Genomic DNA, 24679 nt, shown 5'->3' with positions numbered 1-24679 from the left:
GATTGTAGCCCATCGCGATTGCGGTTTATCATATTGCGACATTGCTGCTCGCGTTGGTTGAGATCCGATGACTGTTAGCAGAATATGGAATCGGTGGGTTCAGGAGGGTAACATAGAACGCTGTGCTGGATCCCAACGGCCTCGTATCACTAGCAGTTGAGATGACAGGCATCTTACCTGCATGGCTGTAACAGATCGTGCAGCCACGTCTCGATCCCTGAGTCAACAGATACGGACGTTTGCAAGAACTGCACGAACAGTTCAACGATGTTTGCAGCTGCATGGATTATCAGCTCGGAGACCATGGCTGTGGTTACCCTTGATGCTGCATCACAGACAGGAGTGCCTGCAATGGTGTACTCAACGATGAACCTGGGCGCACGAATGGCAAAACGTAATTTTTTCGTATGAATCCAGGTTCTGTTTACAGCATCATGATGGTCGCATCTGTGTTTGGCAACATCGCGGTGAATGCACATTGGAAGCGTGTATTTGTCATCCCCATACTGGCGTATCACCCGGCATGATGGTGTGGGGTGCCATTGGTTACACATCTCGATCACCTTTTGTTTGCATTGACGGCACTTTGAACAGTGGACGTTACATTTCAGATGTGTTATGACCCGTGGCTCTACCCTCCATTCAATCCCTGCAAAACCCTACATTTTAGCAGGATAATGCATGACCACATGTTGCAGGTCCTGTACGGGCCTTTCTGGATACAGAAAATGTTCGACTGCTGCCCTGGCCACCACATTCTCCAGATCTCTCACTAATTGAAAACGTCTGGTCAATGGTGGCCAAGGAATTGGCTTGTCACAATACGCCAGTCACTACTCTTGATGAACTGTGGTATTGTGTTGAAGCTGCATGGGCAGCTGTACCTGTATGCGCCATCCAAGCTCTGTTTGGCTCAATGCCCAGGCGTATCAAGGCCGTTATTAGAGCCAGAGGTGGTTGTTCTGGGTACTGATTTCTCAGGATCTATGCACCCAAATTGCATGAAAATATAATCACATGTCAGCTCTAGTATAATATATTTGTCCAATGAATACCCGTTTATCATCTGCATTTCTTCTTGGTGTAGCAATTTTAATGGCCAGTAGTGTAAAATGTCACAAGATTTAGCAAGGAAGTTTTTATTTGAGTGAATGAAGATGTGTTAGTGTATACTGCTGATTATAGGCTCTCTTGTTTCCAGTTGGATGACTTTACAATTCAGTGAGTGTTGCATCCATCTCCTTCATAGAACTTTCCATCCTGAAAACTTTACAATTCAATGAGCATTTTATCCACCTCTGTCACTAGAATGTTCCATCCTGGAAAACCTGGAGGTGTTTGCTGATAATTAAAGCAGAGATAGTGATAGCAATAATCAGTATCACTACATAATAGATCACAGAGGAAGTCTAAACATTTTGATGATAAAGTAATAATAAGTTCAGGGTAATATTAGGAACTCTCACAGTTTTATTTGTAGAATTATCATAGCATTTGTTTGCAATATGTAGGAGAGAACCCAGGTCCTGAGTACCAGTACACTATTTTATTCATGATCCACCTACTATAATGAGCAGTTAAAAAAATTTCTTTGCAAATGGGCTTATATAAAACAAATGAAATAGTTTCCAGTAACATTATGAATATATGATTTGGTGTAGAATGAAAATGTGGAAGGATATTTGCTACCCCAAGAAGTGCCCAATAATGAAAGCATACACATTGTCTAATATAAGAATACAAGATAGCAAGTATCTTTCTATATTCCCTAGTGTGCTATGAAATGGAGAAGCGTGCTGTATCACAAATTTTAAAGCTTGCAAAATAAACAAATCACCATTCAGCTACCATTCAATATGTAGCTCCAAAACAAATATGCTTGAACCTTTATTTTAACAGGTTAACATTAGCATTAAAAACTACAGTGGTGTGCTGCTTGATACAGCATTTAGATATCTAGGTGTAAAACTGCAAAGTGAAATGATATGGAATGAGCGTGTAAAGATGGCAGTAGGAAAGATGAATGGCAGACTTAGGTTTATTGGGGGAATTTTAAGAAAGTGTAGCTCGCCTAAAAAGGAGACTACCTACAGATCACTAGTACAACCCATTCTTGAGTACTGTTCAAGTTGTGGGACCCCACCAGGTCAGATTAAGAGAAGACATTAAAGCAAATGAGAGTCCCTGGGGAAAAAAACACCCTTCTTTTCACCAAACACTATTGAGAAAATTTAGAGAACAGATATTTACATGTATGTTTGTAATTATAGGGAAATAATAAAAATCTACAGGACCTTGTCATTTAAATAGTCAAGTAAACCTCCTTATTTACAACAATCATATGCACTTCCTTGTAACTGAGGCTCACAAATAAAAACTGTTGAAAACCATGAAATAAAGTAATTTATTATTCTGATAAACCATAAAAAAGATAGAAAAGCTGTTTTATAGCAAAAGGATATCCCCACTGTGATAACACAAGTTCCAAATTTAACCAAAGTAATTATAGCCCCCATAGCAGCCAGATAGACCCACAACTGGTTAAAGACAAATAATTAAATTTTCAGTTTCCTAAAGACTTACATTACGCAATTTAAGACAAATAAGAAAAATAGTTATTAATGATCATACAGTATATGAAATACTATGTGTAAAATTCCTGAGTGTCCACATGGGTAACAAGCTGAAATGGGGTTAACATATAGATGAGCTAATGAAAATGCTCAGTCTGACATATTTTCGTTTAAAAGTATCTCACGTTTTGTTATCTTGAAGATAGGGATACTAGTCAATTTTGCAAATTGTCACTCTCTGTTGTACTGTGGAATTATCTCCTGAGGCACTACGGCTGAAATAAATGAAGTACTTACCAAACAAGCATGAGCAATAAGAATGTGTCAAAACAGATAAATGCACATCTTGCAGTCATCCTCAGATGTCTTTGAATTTCTACACTCACACGGCAACACATTTTTTGTCAGTAACAGAAGTCACTCTCTGAAGAACTGTCATTTATGAAACCACAATACAAGACATAGAAATTATTTCTATGACAACATCTTTTGCATCTTTTTTAGAGTTTGGAGTGGTATTCAGCACACAGGGAAAAGGATCTATAACATGCTGCTGGTAGATGTAAAACAAGAAGTTGGAAATATCTTCAGACATGAAAGAAAAATAAAGATGTATTTCATTAACTGGTACTTTTACAAATTAACTTCTATTCTGGATTATGAAACTGAGTTATTAATGCTACAATAAGTCTCAAAGCTCCTTGAAACCTGCTTGTATTGTTTCCAAATGTAGATAACTGTTATTATTGATCAAAATCAGTGTAGTCATATAATTATCACGCAAATAGCAGCTATCTAGCATAACTGAGGAAGCAGTGAGTTTTTTTTTAAAATGGGAGTTTTCTACTAATTTTGATAGATTCATTTAAGTGTAACTAAACATAAACAGTATATATTTGCTTAAATGATTGTTATACAGCCTACAGAAGCAGTTTATAACAGTTGCTTCCCAGTGTTGTTGCATACTATACCTAAAAAAATTAATTGTTCCATTTACATCAAATTATTTGTGGTAAACAATGTATGAAGGAATGAATGAAAGAATAAATTAACTTATGAACTCATTTTAAAGTTGTTGCTGTCTTCATGTGTATTCAAAACACAAGACACAGAAATATTTATCCCAAAGAAATATTTATCACAAAAGATCTACATTTCTTTCTGTGTAACCCTTTTTTTGCAAGACAGACACCATTCGACACACACACACACACACACACACACACACACACACACACACACACACACATGTAAATGCAGCTCACACACACGTACGACAACAGTCTGGCTGCCAGTCTCTGGTCTCAGCAGCCAGAGACTGTGGTCGTGTGTGTGTGAGTTGTGTTTGAGCAAATGTGTGTGTGTGTGTGTGTGTTTTGTCTAATTCTGATGAAGGCCTTTTTGGCTAAAAGCTTGCTTGTTTGACAGTATTTCTGTTGTGCCTATCTGTGATTCAGCACCTTGCTGCATGGCGAATAGCAATCTATCCTTTTCATAATATTATCATTATTCCATCCTGGATTTCCACTGATCTTGCCTAATTGCTTGACTCTGAAACCTCATTATAGGTCCTTTGTTTCCACAGAGCTTTTATTTATTTCCTAATGTCTTCTTTCATTACTTCTTTGACATACAAGTTAAGCAACAGGAGATATATAATGAAATCTTGTCTTGCACTATTTTTAACAAATGTCCTGATTTTAAAGTTTTGTTATCTCCCTTTGTTTTTGAAGAGATTGTTGATTGTTCATCTTTCTCTACACTTAATCCATATCATCCTCAGTTTGTGTAAGTGTACTGAAAATTATTGCAATATGCATAAATACCATAATGGTATGTAAATTTTTTCTGAATCCTTATTTTTGTTAGAAAGTACAAGGTCACAACTGCTTCTCTGGTCCTTTATCTTCCCCCTACCTAAGCTGATCTTGATCCAACAACTCTTCAGTTTTCCCTTTTATGATTCTGGATTTCCAGTGATCCATGGCTCATTTTACAATGATATTGGGTATTCAGTAATGTAAAATCAAAACATTATAGATAATTTGTAAGTATATAAATCAAACATATGGAAACTAGTGTAGCAATAAATACCATTACATATAACTGATGTTAGAATTATCTACATATTTATTATACATTAAAAGGCAGAGTAATGATCTGCATCCAAAACAGAGTCATGGATATAAAAACAGATGATTAGAAAGCATACAGGCATGTTATAATATCTCTACAGTTCTTTATCACAATCATGCACGCATCTGTGTCCCCCACCCCCTATCTCTTGCACACAAACATATAGTTCTTGATTATGTGACATGAGCATGAGAGGTATGGCATATGTCTCAAAATCCTCTTCTTGTGCCCTCTATGGAAATGTGTTAATAATAACTGCTCAAAAAGTATGCCATCTGTTTTGGAGATTCCGTCATCAGTCAAAAAAATCTCAAAATACCTGGTTTTCTAACTGATTTTAGTAAATGAACATGGTATCCTATTGACTTGGAGACTTTTTTGCTCTGGATAATCTATTTAATCAATCACTACTTCAACCTTGTGTGTCTCGTGGTGTGATGGCTGTTCACCATCATACAGCCATTTGAAAAATTTCTATACATCTGCCCTTTCATTAGCACATAAGGGACATTTCCATTTTGACTCTAGAGATTCAGACCTTTACCACTTATTATTCACAAATCGCATTTAATCAGTCTGCACCCAGTATAAATTTTTCCTATGTTTCTTGTTTTTCTTTCTCTCTATCCTATTAATTATGATTTTGCTACTTTGCACTTTCTGTTGATGTTCTTTCTTAACATATTTTACCATTGGCTAAAAAGTATATACCATGTAATCTTATACCTTCTTGTTTAGCCAATTAACTGAAAGCATTATATCACTTGCCCATAGTTTTCTTGATTTTAAATTACACTAAACACCTGCAGTGTTCTCTAATCAAAATGGATAAAATAATTTCTTGACTCTTATCTCTGTCTTACTTACGGGAGCCTCTCTTCATTACACATATTTCCGTTTGTAGTGATTTGTCTTCAATGCTTTTATTAAGCGTTGTTGTCACTGCTTCACAGTATTTGTATATGCCCTATTCTCACCCAATTTGTCAGCATTCTTTGGCTACTCAGTTTGCTTAAAGTCCTTAAGTTTTATATCACTGTTCACAGCTAATGGGCTGTTATCTGACTCCTTAAGAATAAATGTTTATCTTTTCCAGTCTTATTCCTGGTTGCTATTTGTTTATGTCATGGAATCCATATTCTCCAACAAATCTATTTTTATCCTGCTGGCTTCATTCAGGTACTGTGCATCAAGTATCCAATAATGAAGGTGCACCTTCTTGGATGAGAAATTTGTCAAAGTGCATATTATCAAAGTAAAACAACTGTTAAAAACGATGATGGGAGGCTCTGGACAATTTGTAAGTCATGTGTACACAAACAGATCCTTAGTAGTGTGCCTGACAGTAAATTAAGTTATTACTTACTCTGTTTAACACCCAAACACTTTAACATAAGAACTCCCAGTAACGATAATGTTCCACCAAAATATAATGGTCCAAACTGGAGTTTCTGGCTCTCAAATAAATGAAAATCATTTCACAGGCCAAGCCTGTTTATTTATGTTCCACGGAGCACCATATAAGGGCTGACATGGTCATGCCTCAGTTAGAGGGCTATGTGTTAGCTGATACTTAATGTTGATTAAATAGAGAGAAAGGTGGAGCAGCAATATATGTCAAAGCTGGTGTAGCCCATAAATCATTTGACTTTAAGTATTTATTATGCAGATCTTAATTTTGAAACCAGTGTATCTGAAATGTTTGCTAATGATAGGTCTGTTACAGTGGCAATGATATACATTGACTTGCCAGAACATTATGACCACCTACCTAATAGTTGCTGCGTCCACTTTTGGCACAGATAACAGCGGAGATGCATCATGGTATCGAAGAAATGAGGCATTGGTAGGTTGCTGAAGGGCGTTGGAGACACGTTTGCACACAAAAGTCACCTGATGCCTGTAAATTGTGGGGAGGGGGGTGATGAGCTTTGACACCATGTACAATCACATCCCAGATGTATTTGATTGGGTTCAGATCTGCTGAGTTGAGGAGCCAGCACATCAATTGGATGTCATCACTGTGCTCCTCAAACCAAGCCATTTACATTCCTGGGCCTGTGACATGGTGCATTATCTTGAGAAATGCTATTGCTGTCAGGAGATTTGATTGTCATGTAGGGGTGTACAGTACATCTTGGCCATTGTGGTGCCTTGTGTGAGCTCCATTGGCCACATGGATGCCCATGTAAGTGTTCCTCAGGGCATAATGGAGCTGCCACCAGCTTATCTCCATCCCACAGTACCGGTGTCAAGGAGCTGTTCCCCTGGATGACAATTGATTTGCACCCCCCCATGGGCATGATGAAGACAGTACTGGGATTCATCAGACCATACTAAACTCTGCCACTGCACCAACATCCAGTTCCGATAGTCGTGTGTCCATTTCAGTCATGGTTGTCAATGTCATGGTATTGACATTGGCACATACATGGTCGTTGGCTGCGGAGGCCCATCATTAGGAGGTTTTGGTGCATTGTGTATTCAGACACACTTGTGCTCTGCCCAACATTAAAGCTGAAGGTTAATTCCACCACAGTTCACTGCCTGTCCTGTTTTACCAGTCTGCTCAGCCTATGATGTTGAGCACCTGTAATAAGGATAGCCACCCAACCCCACGACTTCTGGATGAGGTTTCACCTAGATTTTGCCGCATGTTGAAGACACTCACCACAGCACTCCTCAAAAACCTGACAAGTCATACTGTTTCTGAAATGCTCATGCCAAGACTCCTGGCCACCACAATCTGCCCTCGGTTAAACTCAGATATGTTGCATGCCTTCTCTATTCTACACATGTCATGTGTGTGTCTGACTAGCAGTCATTCCTCACAATGTGATTCCATTATCGCCTGGGTGGTTTCATATCAATAGTTGGTCAGTGGTCATAATGTCCAGGCTGATCAGTGTACAGGGTTCCTGTAGGGAAAATCCGTGTTTCCTTAAAGCAGCTGGAATCAATTTTGGTAACAATATATTCAAAGGCTAAACAGTTAGTCATTATGGGTGACTTCAGTGTCAAATTCCTAACAGACAACACCAGTCAAAAGAACTTGTGACAAACCTTTAACTCATTTCCCGTAGTTGAACTCCTACCAAGTGACAGACAGCTGTGTAAGCCTTAAAGACAACATTTTTATTGGTAAGTGTAGGAGTATTAATAGTATTGTAAGTCAAATAATCAATGGACTGTTTGATCATGAAGGGTAGTTGCCTTCTCCTAATGACACTTGCTTTAAGTAAAAAAAATGACAGTTTTGAGGTATTTTAGAACAGTCAGGGTTAATAAATTAGAAACTTTCAGTCATCGACTGAATCAGCAGACTGACTGGAATCCAATGTATTAAGAAAGAAGAATGAAATGTTAACCAAAAGTATAACCTATTCACTGATGAATTCATGTCACTGTTTGAAGCAGCATTTCATAAAAAAAAAAAAATTAAAACATTATGAGAATGGGGCACTATGCATAGTGAATATAATGACATGTGGACACTTGATTCACCACAACATATTTACATATTTATTACGCTACCCTGATACAAAGTTGTAATTCACTAATGATCCAATGGCAAGAGGAAACAGCCTGAGTCAGAAGTGACATCAGTGGGTTTTGCCTCTAGATAGTCAATCTGCTATAGATAGTTGCCACAGAGGTCCCCCCTCCCCTTTCCCCTCCCACAGACGTATGGAGCACAGGGTAGGAAATGAAGGGTCGGCACTGTGGTTGATAGGGTGGAGTGGCGGCCAGTCAGCATCAGGCGAGGATGTGTGAAAGACTTGCACAACCAGTGACATCATGGCAGGCCCACGAGGGAGATGTGACTGCACCATTTCTTGAGGCTAGAGACAGTGTGAATCTGTGGATCAAGGAGACCATGTAGTCCCATAGCCAGTGAGGAGGATGCAGAGGTCAGCATGCTTGAGAAAGAGGGATCATTGGGTTCTGCACTGTAGAGGGAGGATGTGCGATGAGTAGGCTGGTGATAGAGAGGTGACTGTTGTTGTTGATCAAAGCTGCAATGTTTCGCTCATTAGCATCATGAGAAAGCTGGAAGGAGTGGAGAAGAATGATGTGGGCTGTTGCTGAATCATTGAGCAAATGTGGAGGAATGTGGAGAATGCTGAGAGTACTGGCTCAGAGTTGGAGAGAGAGATACTCAATGCAAAATGCAAATATGTTGACCATGAAGATGGCAACTGTGGGAAAAGAGTGAGGCAGTGACAGTGTAGAAGTCACACAGGGAGAAGGCATGTTGTCCAATAGAAGTCATCACGTGGAGCAATGGCAGTGGCAGATACAGAGGGAGAGGTGAACTCTGAAGACAATTGGTCAATGCATGTGGAGGAAGCCATATCCCTGGATGACATCTCAGAATCAGATATCAATGGAGGTTCCTCATGAAGGGTCCAAGCAGGTTTAACTCCATTTAGCAACACAGTCTGTTGTTCTCCATTGAGGCAAATTTCTGAAGTGTTATTTATGCAATGCAACACCCCTTGTGGTCCAGAGTAGGGAGGTTGTAATGCTATACATATCATTTCAGCTTGGAACATAATGGACTCACACTGCCCTATGTCTTTCTGTACAAACACTTGCAGTACAATGTGAGCACATGGAGACAGAGTGCGGATGTCGGCAATGTACAAGCACACCTGCTCGACTAGAGTAGGGAGCTTGGCAGGGTACGGGTGCTCAGAGTTTTTGAAAAACTCATCAGGGAGTATCAAAGGCTTGCCATATAAGATTTTGGCTAAGAAAGAATTTAGGCATCATTAAATGCTGTGCAGATTCTGAGTAACACCAAAAAAACGGCATCTGACCAGGAACCTGAGTGACATATGAGGGCTGGTTTAAGCATGCATTGTCCATGCTCGATTACTCCACTGCTCTGTGGATGGTACATGCTCATGTGGAATTTGTTGACACCACATACAGTCTTAACCTGGCAACAAGGAGTGACTTGAACTGTCTCCCTTGGTTGTTCATGATAGAAGAGGGACAACCAAAGCAGGATATCAATGTATTGATAAAGACTCATGTGACTGAATCGGCAGATGTGTCTGAGAGGAGAACAGCCTCCACCCATCTGCTGGCATGATCAATGACTGACAGTATGTACCTAAAACATACCAAAGGTGGAAAAGGACGCACAAGGGCAAGGTTTAGATAATGGAATGGTCCTTTTAGTATTTCAGATTGTCCTAGAGGGGACTGAGCATGATGACCAACCTTGCTACATTGGCGAGGTAAACATGTGCATGTCCAAGAGCAAAAGTTGTTTTTTACACCAGGCCAGACAAAATGTTCTGTCACAAGGCATGTGATAGATTTAATTCCTGGGTGTGCCAAGTCATGAACGACCAACAGAACGCTGTATCAGAGGGAGACTGGGATGAGGGAGTAGAGTACTGATAGAGGTATCGCACAGCACTGGATGTGAAGAGCCAGGAAGACAATGGGACTCCACTGTCAACACAAAGGTAGTGTCTTCCTGCAGATTTTGAATGTCTGGGCCATCCATCTGCAGGCACACTAGTTCACCCAAGTCCAAGGAGAAAAAATGGCATGCACATTATAATGGGTCACCCTCCTCTAACATTACCTTTTTTTTAATAGAGATAACCGATACCATGTATACTCTCAAATCTGGTATAGGTGAACATTCTCAGCTGTTTAACTAAATGAACGTATATGATTTTGTATATGATGTGTTTGTTTGTAGTTTCCCCTTGGAAGGAACAGAATTTGTGGATTCAGGATATGAGGTGGTGGGTTTGGAGTTGGCAGGACAATGGGAGAGGTAGTGTTTGAGAGCGACAACTATAATATGAGTTGTTGCCTTTACTCCTTCCAGTATTTGTTTTCCACCCAGGGCTCTCAGTTATATTTGTATCAACACATGGCTCCCTCCTATTAGCTTGCCTCAGGCATGTATTTTATTGCTGTCTCATGCTTCAAACCTGTTTTTATAACTCTCATTGATCAGGTGTATCGTTTGATACATGTTTCCTCTCACCTGTCTCACACACAGGTGTTACCACCCTTCACTAGCATGGCTTTGCTGCATTTTTATGGTACCCTAAAGCACTGGACAGAACCATTTCAACTAGAGCATGCACTTCCCAGTTACCCAAGTCACCAACTGATTTCAGTTTAATATTATTTAATTATCAAATTACCTCAGTTCATCATATAATGTATCTCCCTCAGAATGTACCTGTCGTTATTTAATGTAAATTATGTGGACAAATATTGACTAAAAAACCATAAAAAACCATTTCTATCTGCAGTTCTGCATCCTATTGCCTAAAAGCCTATTACCCAAAGAATCTCCCCCAAACACTAATATTTCCTCCTCTGGATGCCACACCACCTTTGACGACCAACTCCAAATCTTCAAATTCCACCAATATAATACTGGCAAAGCAAATTCATGAAAAATCCTTTTGGACCAGCAACCTCTCAGACCAAAACTGAAACCAAAACTGAACCTTGCCTATCCCAGTTCATACCTCAGTCCAACCATGACCTTTCTACATTCCCATCAAAACCACTCTCATTAGCTTCCAGGAATTCTTTAACTCTAACCTCACTTCACTTCCTGTCTTAGAACCCTTACCAAAAACACAAATCTTTTGTCAGAAGAAAGAACAGCCATCCACAGCCTCAAGATAATGATATCGACCATCTGTCTGGCTCTTCCACTTACAAATTCTGTTGCACTTGTCCTGTCTCAAAAGTCCAACATAACCATCAATTCCTAATCAAATATCTAGGTCTGCCGGCCGGTGTGGCCGTGCGGTTCTAAGCGCGTCAGTTTGGAACCGCGTGACCGCTAGGGTCGCAGGTTCGAATCCTGCCTCGGGCATGGATGTGTGTGATGTCCTTAGGTTAGTTAGGTTTAAGTAGTTCTAAGTTCTAGGGGTCTGATGACCTCAGTAGTTAAGTCCCATAGTGCTCAGAGCCATTTGAACCAAATATCTAGGTCTATGCAAAAAGCCCAGCACCAGATTCACGTTGCTCATCTCCCAACAGTGCCCTCCACATCCACCTTCTATATGTTTTCCAAAATCAATAAACCTAATGACCCTGATACAATGGAGTTGTATCTGCTTACCATGCTTCCACAGAAAGAATTGCACCTCTTGTTGACCAGCATTTCAAACCAGTTAACCACAGCAAAATGAGCACATGCCACTACTTTTCAAGCTATGCCTCACTGACAGAATGTTAGCACTCGCACAGCGCCATTCATTGAAGACATTAAATGTAATCACAATTGTGAGTAATGATAACCATCAGCTGTAGAATGGGATCATGACAATGAAAATCTGTGCCGGACTGGGACTCAAAACCGGATTTCCCACTTATCATGAGCGATTGCCTTACCATTTGGCTATCTGTGCACAACTGACAGCCAGACCCAAACTTGCACATGTCATCAACCATGGGTCTACGACCTGTACTCGTACATCCATTATGTATATTCCCATGTGGGTCAGACATTGTATTTGGAAGTCACTTGTCCAGTATTGGCAGAGGCTGATTAATTCTCATCGTGACCACACTACAACTGACAGCATCCCCACGTACATGGCCAACAACACATGGGCCCTGCCAAGACTAGCTGATGCCCCACCTGCACTCCTGGCCACTACTGCACATCTCCTACCACGCAGACATTGGCCACCTGAAGTTTACCAGGGCTTGCCGAACCTTGCTGAGCCGGCACCCACTATTGCTCCGTGTGGTCTCACTGACTACCACCAGTGCACCTCTGTATGAGTCGGCCAGGCACTATGGCTGCCCACACACACCATTTCTGCTGGTTCGACACATGCTCAAGCTCTGATGTGCTGTGTTGCAGACAACCTTGCTTGTACCCAAACTCATCCCACGGCCTGATACTGGTGCATCAGGTCTCATCATGATGGCATCCACAGGTCTCATTTATAACTGGATGACTCTCACCTCTTCTTTAACAGTGCACAACTGAGTTTTTACCTTCAACACCAGAGCCAATGTCAGAATGTTTCTACCATCTCTCCCTCCTGACACATTTTCATCTGCATCCATGGAACTGCATGTAGCTAATGACTCTGTGATGCCGGTGACTGGCACTGCCTCTACCACTCTCAATCTAGGCAACCATGCACCTATACCCTGGGTGTTCTTCGTGGTTGAAATGGTGGAACCCGTCTTAGGATCTGACTTCTTCAGGTACTAATATTTACTGCCAACCTGAATCGCACTTTGCTCCTGAACCACAATGGTCAATGGCTGATCAGTGGCTAGATCAGTGACTTCCTTCCTGCCAAAAATACACTGCTGTCTCCTATTTCACAATCAGAAACATCTCTGAATCTTAACTTGAAATGTCAAATGCTTCTGGATGAGCTCCGCATGACATCTGCCACACACTTCAAACTCTGGTGTTACAGCTCAGATATGCCGGCAACCAATGACCTTCTGCACTCATGCATCAATGAGATATCTAACGAGCTTCATACAGCTCAACAGCAAATCACTGTTCTACAACTTCTACACCCACTGGCCAATGATGAAGACAATATGTCAGCCCAAAAACAGGTAAATCAAGTGTAATTACCTAATTGTGCTGCCTGACCACACTGTATTAATGGCAGTGCCTCCATGACTGGGGTGTCCACTGATGATGGTGTTACAATAACATATATTGCTATGCCCTTGGTTGCCATTTCATGCTAGCCTATTTGGCCGCATGCTTTTTGTACCATCCATGATGGGACAATTCATTGCATCAACAACACCCCTGGCCAACCACTGCCCCTACCACCTACTTCCCCGCAAACTGAAAGCAGCAAAAGCCATAGATGAACTCTTGCATGCTAGTATTGTATGGCCATCCAACAGTGCCCGGGCTTCTCCTATCAAGCTCATCCTCAAAAAGGATAATACTTGGTGATTGTGTGGTGATTATTGGTACCTCAATGCCTGGATTATAATAGAGAGCTACACTGTATTGAACTCACAAGACTTCACACACAAACTTGCTGGGGCCACTACATTCAGTGTTGTTGACTGTGATAGGGGCTATTTACAGATACCTATGGGTGACAAAGATATACCAAAAGCTGCAATAATCATGCCATTCAGTCTGTTTGAGTTTTTATTTATGCGATATGGATTAAAAAATGTGGCCCAGATCAGGAAGAGGTTTATTGATGGCTCCTATATAACGTGTCCTTCTGCTATGCTTTCCTAGATGATGTGATAATTTTCTTGCACCCTCCTGGTGTCGTAATTAATAACAATAAATGCCAACTATAGTGATCATTTGTCACCTTTGTTAGACATGTAGTTAATGCTTTGGGGATATGCCCCACACTGGAGGAAAGGGAACAAATCCATCTCCTCCCTCTCCCATTGCACTATCAAGAACAATGATGTTTTGTTGGAGTCATCAGTTTTTACAAGCATCATCTCCCACACACTGCTGAAACACTCTTGCCTCTGACTGAGCTGCTGTGCGGGAAGAACACCTGTGGCAAATGACCCCCAACATCGATATCCAAAATGCAGATGGACTTTGACAAGATTAAATCTGACCTTGCACAGACTGTCAACCTCACCCAGCTGTCTCTTAGATGCACACCTCATGATCACCGCAGATGTCAGTGACCACGTGATTGGTGTGGTCCTGTAACAAGAGATCACCGGTGTAACATAGCCACTGCATTTGTTCTCTCAAAAGTTGATTGATACTCAGAAGAAGTGGTCAATAGAGAGCTCTTGGGCCTCTTTGAGGTGGTTTGCTGCTTCGAGGATGACACTGCAGCTGTTAACACCATGCCAAGGTGCCTTCATCACCTTGTCCTAGTCTTGCAATTTACCACTGACATCAGCTATGTCTGAGGTGTGGAAAATATAGTCACGGACTACCTGTCTTGCTTGGCAGCCACACCTACTCAGCTGGACTTTGATCTACTCACTGATACACGGGCCACAGATCCTGACGTACAACAACTACTCACTGGGCAAGACATTTGCCTGGAGCCACCAAACCTGTTAGGTATGGTGTGTTGTGAGAGAGGATATGACCAGTTGTCCCAGAATCCTATTGTAAAACTGTGTTTGACTTGTTGCACAATTTTTCAGATCCTGGCATATATCCCATACTCAAATTAGTCATGGAATGCTTCATCTGGCCCAATGTCAAGCGTGATTGCACTACATGGACCATGGCCTGTGTCCCTTGTTGTAGGATGCCACACACAGCCCCCTGCCCCCATTTGGGAAATTCCCTACCTCAAAGGAGCGTTTTCAACACATTTATACTGATGTAGCTGGACCACTCCCAGAGTCGCAGGATTCAAAGTACATCTTACGCATGACTGACCATACAATGCATTGGATTGAGGTCACCCAATTACCAGAAATTTCAGCTGACACAGTTGCCAAGACCATGGTTTGCAACTGGATTCCCAAGTTTGACTCTCTTAAATCACTGATGACAGACCAAGGCTGGCAATTTAAGTCTGCCTTGTTCAGCAAATTGTGCTGACTTTGTGAGTGCCATCATATCTACACAACTGCTTACTCCTCCAGTCAAACAGCCTAGTGGAACAGTGACAGCACATGCTCAAGGGAGGATTAATCTGCCACTTGCAGTCATGGACCAATGCTCTTCCCTGGGTGCTTCTCAGAATTAAGGCTGCTCACAAAGGAGATTTGAATACCTTGCTTGCTGAGGTCCTATATCATGAGCCGATCTACCTCTCTGCAAGGTGTAGCTACACTGGACCCTGACCTACCAGAACTAGTGCAGCGAGTGCATGAGTTTATACGCAACATCAATGTGCCACTGCTTATCCATCACAAAAAGCCTACAACATTAGTTCACAAGGACTTAAACATATGTTCCTACATTGTGCTATGTACAGATGCTGTCAAGTCGGCTTTGCATCCCTCCCTACAGTGGCAGATACCACGTAGTCAAGCAAGACAACAATATGTTTGACATTACCATCTCAGAAAAGACCACATTTCCTTAAACAGACTCAAGCCTGCATGAACTTTAGCTGATTCCCTGTTGCTATGCCCTGCATCGGCACTTCCACAGCCAAGAGACACCCACTTTGAAGTACAACTAAATATGAGTGACTTTCTTCCGGAAATTATTGATGTCACCCTACGTGACTCGCTGTTAGTCATCTCTGCCAGTTTTGCAGATAGGCAGTTGGGCCCCAATGAAGTCTATAGGTTGATTGAGCATGTCATGCCCCTGCCTTCCTTCATTGATACAGTGACTAACATCTCGCTTTACGACTGATGGAGCACTCATCGTCAGTGCCCCTGTGTAGCCACTCTTGCTGCTGATGCCAGGGATGACACCGCTTCTACTGCCATCTCACCAGCCCCTAATGATCACGCTGGGTATGCTGCACCTTCCTTCACTGCCGATGATATCATGCCTCCTGCTGCCTCACTGGCCATGGACCATCATACCACCTACACCACACCACCATCCCCCTCTCCTTAGCCTCTCGCTGCTCCTAACCACATTACAGTGATTCATATGTCCACAGCACCAACCTCCTGATGGTGCACACAGCGTTCTCCCATTTTCGCCACACACTGTGGGGATGTAACTCGGTGGACTCACCCGGAACAAAACTGATTCCCTGAGGTAACACACCTAACCTCTCTGGAGCTGCAGTTGGTTTGCTCTGACTGATGTTTGTGGCAACATCCTTTGTAACTTTAGGATCACGAAATATATTTGTAAGGAATCATATGACCTGTTAGTTGTTGTTATATGTAACCACAATCCTGAGTACCGTATTTATTGCATAGTAATAGTGGTGGTAATAGTAGCAGAAGTAGAAGTAGTAGTAGTAGTTTTTGCAGAAGTAGTAGTAGTAGTTTTAACAATATTATGTAATGGATAGTTGCTACTCATCATATAGCAGAGATGCTGACTTGCAGATAGGCACAACAAAAAGACGAGCTTTCAGCCAACAAGGCTTTTGTCAAAAATAGACAACAGACACACACCCTCATGCAAATGCAACTCACACACACATGACCTCAATCTCTGGCAGCTGAAGCCAGACTCTGAGTTGGGTTTGCATGTGTGTGTGAGTGCGTTATTTTGTGACAGGCTTTTTGTTGTGCCTATCTCTGAGTCAGCATCTCTGCTATATGATGAGTAGCTACTATTCTTTTCATGATATTATTACATTCCATCCTGAAGTTTCCACTATTTGATTTAGCAGTAGTTTTATTCATTTGTAGGTCACTTTTGCAATGATATTGGACATGTATTGGTACTAAAATTTAAGAACAAGAAATGTAATTTATGTACAAAAACATTTACATACATTCAGATCTAGTTTGAAAAGCATGGGGAAGGTAACCCTATAGTAGGGACAGTCTTGACATTTGCCTAAAATAATTTAGGTAAATGATGGAAAACCTAAATCAGGATGTCCAGATGAAGGCTGAAGCCTCCACCCTTCCAAATATATGGCCAGTCAATTTAAAATGACACCACCTCATTTGGTTTGTCCCTAGACACAAGCAGCTGACATCAGGACCATAGCAACAATATTTGGTTTCCAGTTTGTCTGCCAGAACTTGCCATTTTATCATTATTATTATTTGTTTGTGTTACAGTTTTCATCAAACCCCTACTCTGTGTTATCTAAGTAAGGCAGCAGTTCTTGTTCCAGCAGCACCACTGGAGAGATCACATTCATTCATAAATTATTTTTATGAGTTTCAAACAGAAGAAACTTATTTCCATACCTGTGTGCTTGGTAATTTAGTTTGTAAATTTTTTGCATGTTTGCGTGCTTACTAGGCACAGTGTAGTGTTTTAATAACTGTGTAGTGTATAGCCAACTGCATATATTGCCAGGGGCATTTATTTGTTTTAGTTTGAACAGCCAGTGGCAGTTAGTGTTTTGTGGTTAGTCATAATATCATTGGACTTAGTGCTCATTTATTTAGTGGTGTTATATCTGTTTTTGGGAATTTTTGTTGTAATTTCTCTGCAGTACTTGATAAATACTCATTCACATTGTTTACTAGATGGTGTGAATCATTTATGACTTTATCTCCTCTCTCTTATCTGCATGCTACTATACCTTTGTTTGTCTCTCCCTGTTTCCTTTCTGATGACATTTCAGACTGATTTGGTTTTATTCTCCACTTTGATATACTCATTTGCCACTAAATGACTTTTGCAGCAGTCAGCACCTTTCTATAAATCTTTTTGTTCCTATGACAGAAATTTAAGAACACTGGCTCATATCACTCTTTCTCATGGAACTGAGGTATTTAAGGGTCTGGAAGGACTTTATGCCTGCTATTATCCATTTGTTTTTATGAGACATTGATACTGATGTGGATCCTTTTGGAAATGTATTTCTAAAGTTTAATTTAAATAACCTGGGAAATTTAGAGACTTTGCCCCAGTTTTGATTTGCCAGTTCTTTTGAGAAATATTGTATTTTGATTTCTGATAAATGTTTTTTCAGACCTGCAGTTTAGGGATATTTTTCATACCCAATTTTGTTGTTATTATTTTTACATCACAATTTTCCATGTCCATATCTGTGACCACATAGTTGATTACTGATGCAGTTATTATGTAACAGAGGAAGGTGGAACCATTCACTTGTTCTTGTCTCACTCAAGTTAGTAATATGATTTTCCCGTTTATTTGGTCATGTTTTGTAAAGTACACATATGGGACTATAACATAAAATAGTTAATTTTGTATTCAGGTTATATTTCATCAGAACTAATTGTGCAAGATATAGTTTCTCAGTCACTAACAATTGTGCAGTTAAATAACTGGGAAATAATTTACATAAGGAAATCTTCATAAAATGTTTTCCAAACACATTGAAGATGGTCTCTGCAGTGAACTAACAGGTGGATTTTACTGCAGTATTACTGGTATACCTTGGTTTAAAGGCCTTGTGGCAACCCAGCAGTGACTGCATCACTTAATATAACAAAACTCTTTGGTCAGTGGTGCACCATTATTTGCATTCATTTCATGTTGAGCTTCAATTATATTCACATACATCCAAGCAATAAAGTGTACATGTTCTGTATTTTTGATTACAACCATTGCTGGTATTTCATCAGCATCATCACCTGGATTCTTTCCTCACCTTCCTCTTATTAGTAGACATATTATTTTTTCTAAAACTTATTATTAAAAAGTTATTTGTAATTAAAGTTGTCATATTATATTATGTTCTATTCTTAACCAGTGGTAATTTCTAAAATTCAGTTCCATGATTTTGTAGCCCCGTGTTTTAGGATTTCAAAAATGCTCACTTTCACTAGGAAAACTTTTTAGTTTTCTATTTATTTGACCCAGAATATTTCTATTTCAGCCATTTCTGGTGGGATTCATGAATCCCTGTGAAACTATACATAGTATTCACAACATAGTTCCTACAATTCAGTCAATCTTCCTGTTATTGAATCCACAGTTAAACAGATTTGCTCCTTGGTCCATTGCAATTTCATGCTATTTGATTTTACTAGCTTTCCTGGTATAAAGTGCAAAATAATAACAAGTTTTGAATTTTATCATTCACTCCTGTACGTAGATGAGCAGGACAAAGCTTCAGTTATTCAAGATTAAGTAATCAGCTGATTAAAGTCTGACAGTTGCTGCCAATCAAAAGTGTACTGTAGGTCATTAAATGATTCCAGCCAAATGGATTATTATGTCCTGATACATTCTGAAATTAATTATCAATTTGCAAACGTTGTAAAAATTGTTTTTATTAGCATCTACTACTTGCAGTGACTGTGTTATCAAATTTGATGATGAAAATGATCAATAAATATGTTGCAACTATTATGATATGTGAAATGCAGGTACCAGTGCAGGCCAGTGGTATGTGAACTACATAAATCCTTTAGAAAAATCTGATCATCATAATGTTTTGGGTATCGATAAAGTGAAAATATTTTAGTTAAAACCTACAGTGTTGTGTCCATCATTTAATGACCATGCCACCAAACCAAATAATTACAGGAGGTGTTATGCCAAGAACAGCAGCTGCCAAGTACAGTATAAACACATCAGTAACCTTACCCGTGGTACCCCCATGGTTTCAGAACTGTTTTACAGACAGGGCACAAGACAAAGAACTTGCAAAATAATGAGCAATGATTAAGAAACAGTGGCAGTAGACAGTTTATGAGTGAGATGAAGAGGTATGCATTTGAGAAAACAAGCAAGGTTAGCACCATTTTGAGAGACAACTAATGAAAAAGAAGGGTTCACGGCCATATTTGAATCAACTTCTGCCAATAGGAAACTGAGGAGATAGACACCACATTTGAGGGATGATCTGGATATGGACACAGAAGTTTGCTGGGATAGGATAGACTAATTTGCAACAGCAACCAATTCAGAAGAAATTATAAGATAAAAGTATTTATGTTATTATGTCTTGATTTAATGTCATTGGATAGATTAAAATCTACTCAACAAGCAGCAGCAGGAGAACACAAATGTAAAAGGTATTAAGTATGGTTCAAATGGCTCTGAGCACTATGGGACTTAACTTCTGAGGTCATCAGTCCCCTGGAACTTAGAACTACTTAAACCCAACTAACCTAAGAACATCACACACATCCATGCCCGAGGCAGGATTTGAACCTATGACTGCAGCGGTCACGTGGTTCCAGACTGTAGCGCCTAGAACCGCTCGGTCACCCAGGGCGGCGGTATTAAGTATGGAAGCTTTCAGAGCCGGTAGCTCCTTCTTCTCACAGAAATGTTGAAGGGGAAGGAAGAGGGGTGAAAGAAAAGGACTGGTGAGATTTACAAAAAGGGGTAGAGTTCAGAAAAGTCACCCAGAACCCCAAGCCACAGGAGACTTACCAGACAAGATTGATTTTTATTTTGGTTATTTTTGTTGATATGTTAGCCTACGTGTTCATTTAGTGTTTTCAAGTCAATGATGCAAGGATTTTGCAGATAAAAGTGAGCTGTATGATGAATGTGGAATAAATTCAGAAAAATTAACATTTTATGTTGAAGTAAATGTTAGCCAAATTATTGATGAAATGTCTAGGGCATCAACTACAGAATTTTTGAATGCTGAAGGTAATTAGAGTGGCATGTTCATGAAAAAAATAACAGAAATGAATAAGGACATTGCAGAAAAATGGACAAAAATAGTAGCACTATTGACATTTTAAGGGTAGAAATGAAAGAAAACAATGAAAAGATTAGCAGTGATCTTAAAGTGACATAAAAATCTACATTCTCAATTGAATTCAAAACTGGGCAAAAATAGTAATGAACTTAGAAGTGACATTAGTAATTTAAAACTGAGTAATGTTCTTCATGATTTGCAAACTGAAATGGATCAAAGAATGGATAGGCTCAGTGGAAGTTTGTTGCAAAGTAAATCAGAAAATGTAAAAGTGAATTTGGAATGAAAATTATAAGCTTTCAATAATGCCACAGTATACAGAGAAAAGGAAAATGGAAGCAATGGTAATAACCAGATGGAAGTAGTGATTGTTGATCCTTGTCATGCTAATTCAGAAGTAGTCATTGAGTCATATTATGATGATGTCAGTAAAAATACGAATTCCAAAGCAAAACAGATGGATACTATTGAGATAGAGAATGTGGAAGCAGATGAGCATGTTTCTTCTGCAAATACTGATACATCTGATAATATTATGACAAAATGCCACATTAAAGAGGAATGCAGATGTTGTACAGACTGTAATCAAGTTGTTACATTTCGGAATTAACAAGTCTTATCACTTTAATAAAAAGTAAAAGAGGTACTTCAAACACAAGACAGAACAGATTCCATTAACAATGCTAATAAGACAAAATGTATGTAAAGGAATAACAGATTTTGTGTCAGTCAGAAGTGGCAAAGATATAAAAACATCACATGCACCAATAAAGTCAGCAATGTGGTCATTAGAGATGGAGAAAAAGCTCAGATTACAAAAGGATGGGGCTTTCCCATACCCATACCCATTCCAAAGGAACCACCCCAACATTTGAAACTTTTCTTTGGTAGGTAAACACGTCTACCAACAACTCTTCTGACTTGGCACAGGGTACAAGAACAGAACCATTTATATTTTCACAAATGCAATCAAACTTTATGTCTATGGGTTTAGTCCTTTTTTGAAATTTATTACATTTTAACAATTGAAATGCACTCTGACCACAAAGAGATGAGCTAGTTGTTCCATGATGACATTGAGCTTCTGCAAGAAAGTGGGAAGCCACATTTTTTCAGCAGCTGCATCAGCTGCTGCAATGTGCTCTGCTTATGTTGAAGAACCGGCAATACATTTTTGCCTATGAGTTGTCTACTGGTTATCGTGCTTACATAACCCACTGTTGAATGATGCGTATCAATATCTCCAGCATAATTATAATTGACACCATCCTATGCTAACCTATTCATGGGCCATCTAGAGGAATCCTTCCTAAAAACCCAGAATCCTAAACCCCTCACCTGGTTCAGATTCATTGATGACATCTTTGCTATCTGGATTGAAGGTGAGGACACCTTATTCACATTCCTCCAGAACCTCAGCAACTTCTCCCCCATTTGCTTCACCTGGTCCTGCTCAACCAAACAACACACCTTCCTAGATGTTGACCTTCACCTCAGAGATGGCTACATCAGTACCTCCATCCATATCAAACCTTCTAACCACGTCCGCAGCTCATGGTTGTGAGGTAGCGTTCTTGCTTCCCACGCCCAGGTTCCTGGGTTCGATTCCCAGCGGGGTCAGGGATTTTCTCTGCCACGTGATGACTGGGTGTTGTGTGATGTCCTTAGGTTAGTTAGGTTTAAGTAGTTCTAAGTTCTAGGGGACTGATGACCGTAGATGTTAAGTCCCATAGCGCTCAGAGTCATTTGAACCTACTAACCACCAGCAATACCTCCACTTCAACAGATGTCACCCATTCCATACTAAGAACTCCCTTCCGTACAGCCTAGTCACCCATGGTCGTCGTATCTGCAGTGACGAGCAGTCCCTCTCAAAATATACTGAGGGTCTCACTGAAGCCTTCACTGACCGTAATTATTCTCCCATCCTTGTACAAAAACAAATCTCTCGTGCCGTACCTTTCCAGTCTCCCACCACCTCCCAAAGTCCCACAGTCCAGCCACAGGGGAGCATTCCCCTTGTAACTCAATACCATCCAGGACTGGAGCAACTGAATTACATTCTCCACCAGGGTTTCGATTACCTCTTGTCATGCCATGAAATGAGAAATGTCCTGCCCACTATCCTTCCCACCTCTCCTACCGTGGTATTCCGCCGTCCACCGAACCTACACAACATACTCGTCCATCCTTACACAACCCCTGCTCCCAATCCCTTACCTCATGGCTCATACCCCTGTAATAGACCTAGGTGCAAGACCTTCCCATACATCCTCCTACCACCACTTACTCCAGTTCGGTCACTAACATCATCTATCCCATCAAAGGCAGGGCTACCTGTGAAACCAGTCATGTGATTTACAAGCTAAGCTGCAACCACTGTGCTGCATTCTATGTAGGCATGACAACCAACAAGCTGTCTGTCTGCATGAATGGCCACTGACAAACTGTGGCCAAAAAACAAGTGGACCACCCTGTTGCTGAACACACTGCTAAACATGATATCCCTCATTTCAATGACTGCTTCACAGCCTGTGCCATATGGATCCTTCCCACCAACACCAGCTTTTCTGATTTGCGCAGGTGTGAACTTCCCTGCAATACACCCTACGTTCCCATAACACTCCTGGCCTCAACCTTCATTAGTCACTGTCCTCACCCATCCAGCCCCCTCCCTGTTCCCACTCCAGCACTTCACAGCCATCATTTCACTGCCACACCCATTCTTTTAATTTCTCTTTTAATTCTTTTTATTTCTCTCCATTCCACTACTTACCTCCTCCCCCCTCTGCACCTTCTCTCCTGCCCTCTGTCTAAACTGCAACACTTCACTGTCCGCCACTCCCACCATACTATTCCTCCCCCTCCCTGCCCCAGCCTCCTCCTTACCCCCACCCAGTCGCCACTCCCATCATGCACTGGAGCTACTGCTCGCAGTGTGGTTTCAGCTCTCTGAGACTGCAGACGTGTGTGCAAGTTGCATCTCTGCTATATGGTGAGTAGCAACTTTCCTTCTCTGGTATTGTTACATTCCATCCTGTATTTTCCAGTGTTTGATAATTATAATTTGAGTATACATTGTGATGAAGCAAGCTGAGATCTCTTTACTTCCTCTCTTGTTTTGCCATGTGCCTCCTTAAACTCATTTTATTTTCATTTTTGCCTAATTATCTTTAACATACATGAGTATAATCTGCATTTAGAAAGGTTGTCCCTCAGTCTTAAGAAATATAGCACCAGATTTAATTTTGTGCTTAGTTTTGTGTATGTAATTAATTTCCTAATTCATTTTGGCCATTCTTAGTTAATACTTTTGTTATAGGGTGAAATCAATAATTGTTTCATGACTTAGATTCTGTTGTTGACTTATAAACTTATAAATTCTGTACTAATGGTAAATATTTGGAAGAAGAACTACTAGGATTCTTAAAGTATTTATTTGGCTCTATTCGAAAACATATTGGCAAAGCCAGCCATTATTTAACTCCAAATAATTACCAGATTTGTCAAAAGCATTGTTTGCATAACTATATCTGTTAATTTCACTATTTAAACAAATAATTCGGCCTAACCTTTGCGTTAGAAGAAGCTGTTAAAAAGAAAGATTATTTTAAGGTACTCAGTTGATTGAATGAGTTATGTTTTTATTGTAATTTCCGTAAATTAAACATTGAACAATGTATAGTTTCATAGCCTACTATTGTGATGATATATAAAGGCCCAATTTTTGATCCCAAGACAGTCAGTCCATGGACAATTTTCAGATGGGAAGTCTGTTTCAGTTTA

At 40.3% G+C, this 24679-nt stretch overlaps 1 protein-coding gene across 1 annotated transcript in view; it reads right to left on the bottom strand.

Annotated features, from left to right (window-relative positions):
* Positions 1 to 24679, bottom strand: part of LOC124608121 (sodium/calcium exchanger 1-like) — a 226504-nt gene that overhangs the window by 37272 nt on the left and 164553 nt on the right. The window lies entirely within an intron of this gene.

The sequence above is a fragment of the Schistocerca americana genome, chromosome 1 (genome assembly GCF_021461395.2).
Source record: "Schistocerca americana isolate TAMUIC-IGC-003095 chromosome 1, iqSchAmer2.1, whole genome shotgun sequence".
NCBI classification, from domain to species: domain Eukaryota; kingdom Metazoa; phylum Arthropoda; class Insecta; order Orthoptera; family Acrididae; genus Schistocerca; species Schistocerca americana.
Note: the sequence above shows the minus strand (reverse complement) of the source record. Positions and strands in the feature narration are given on the sequence as shown.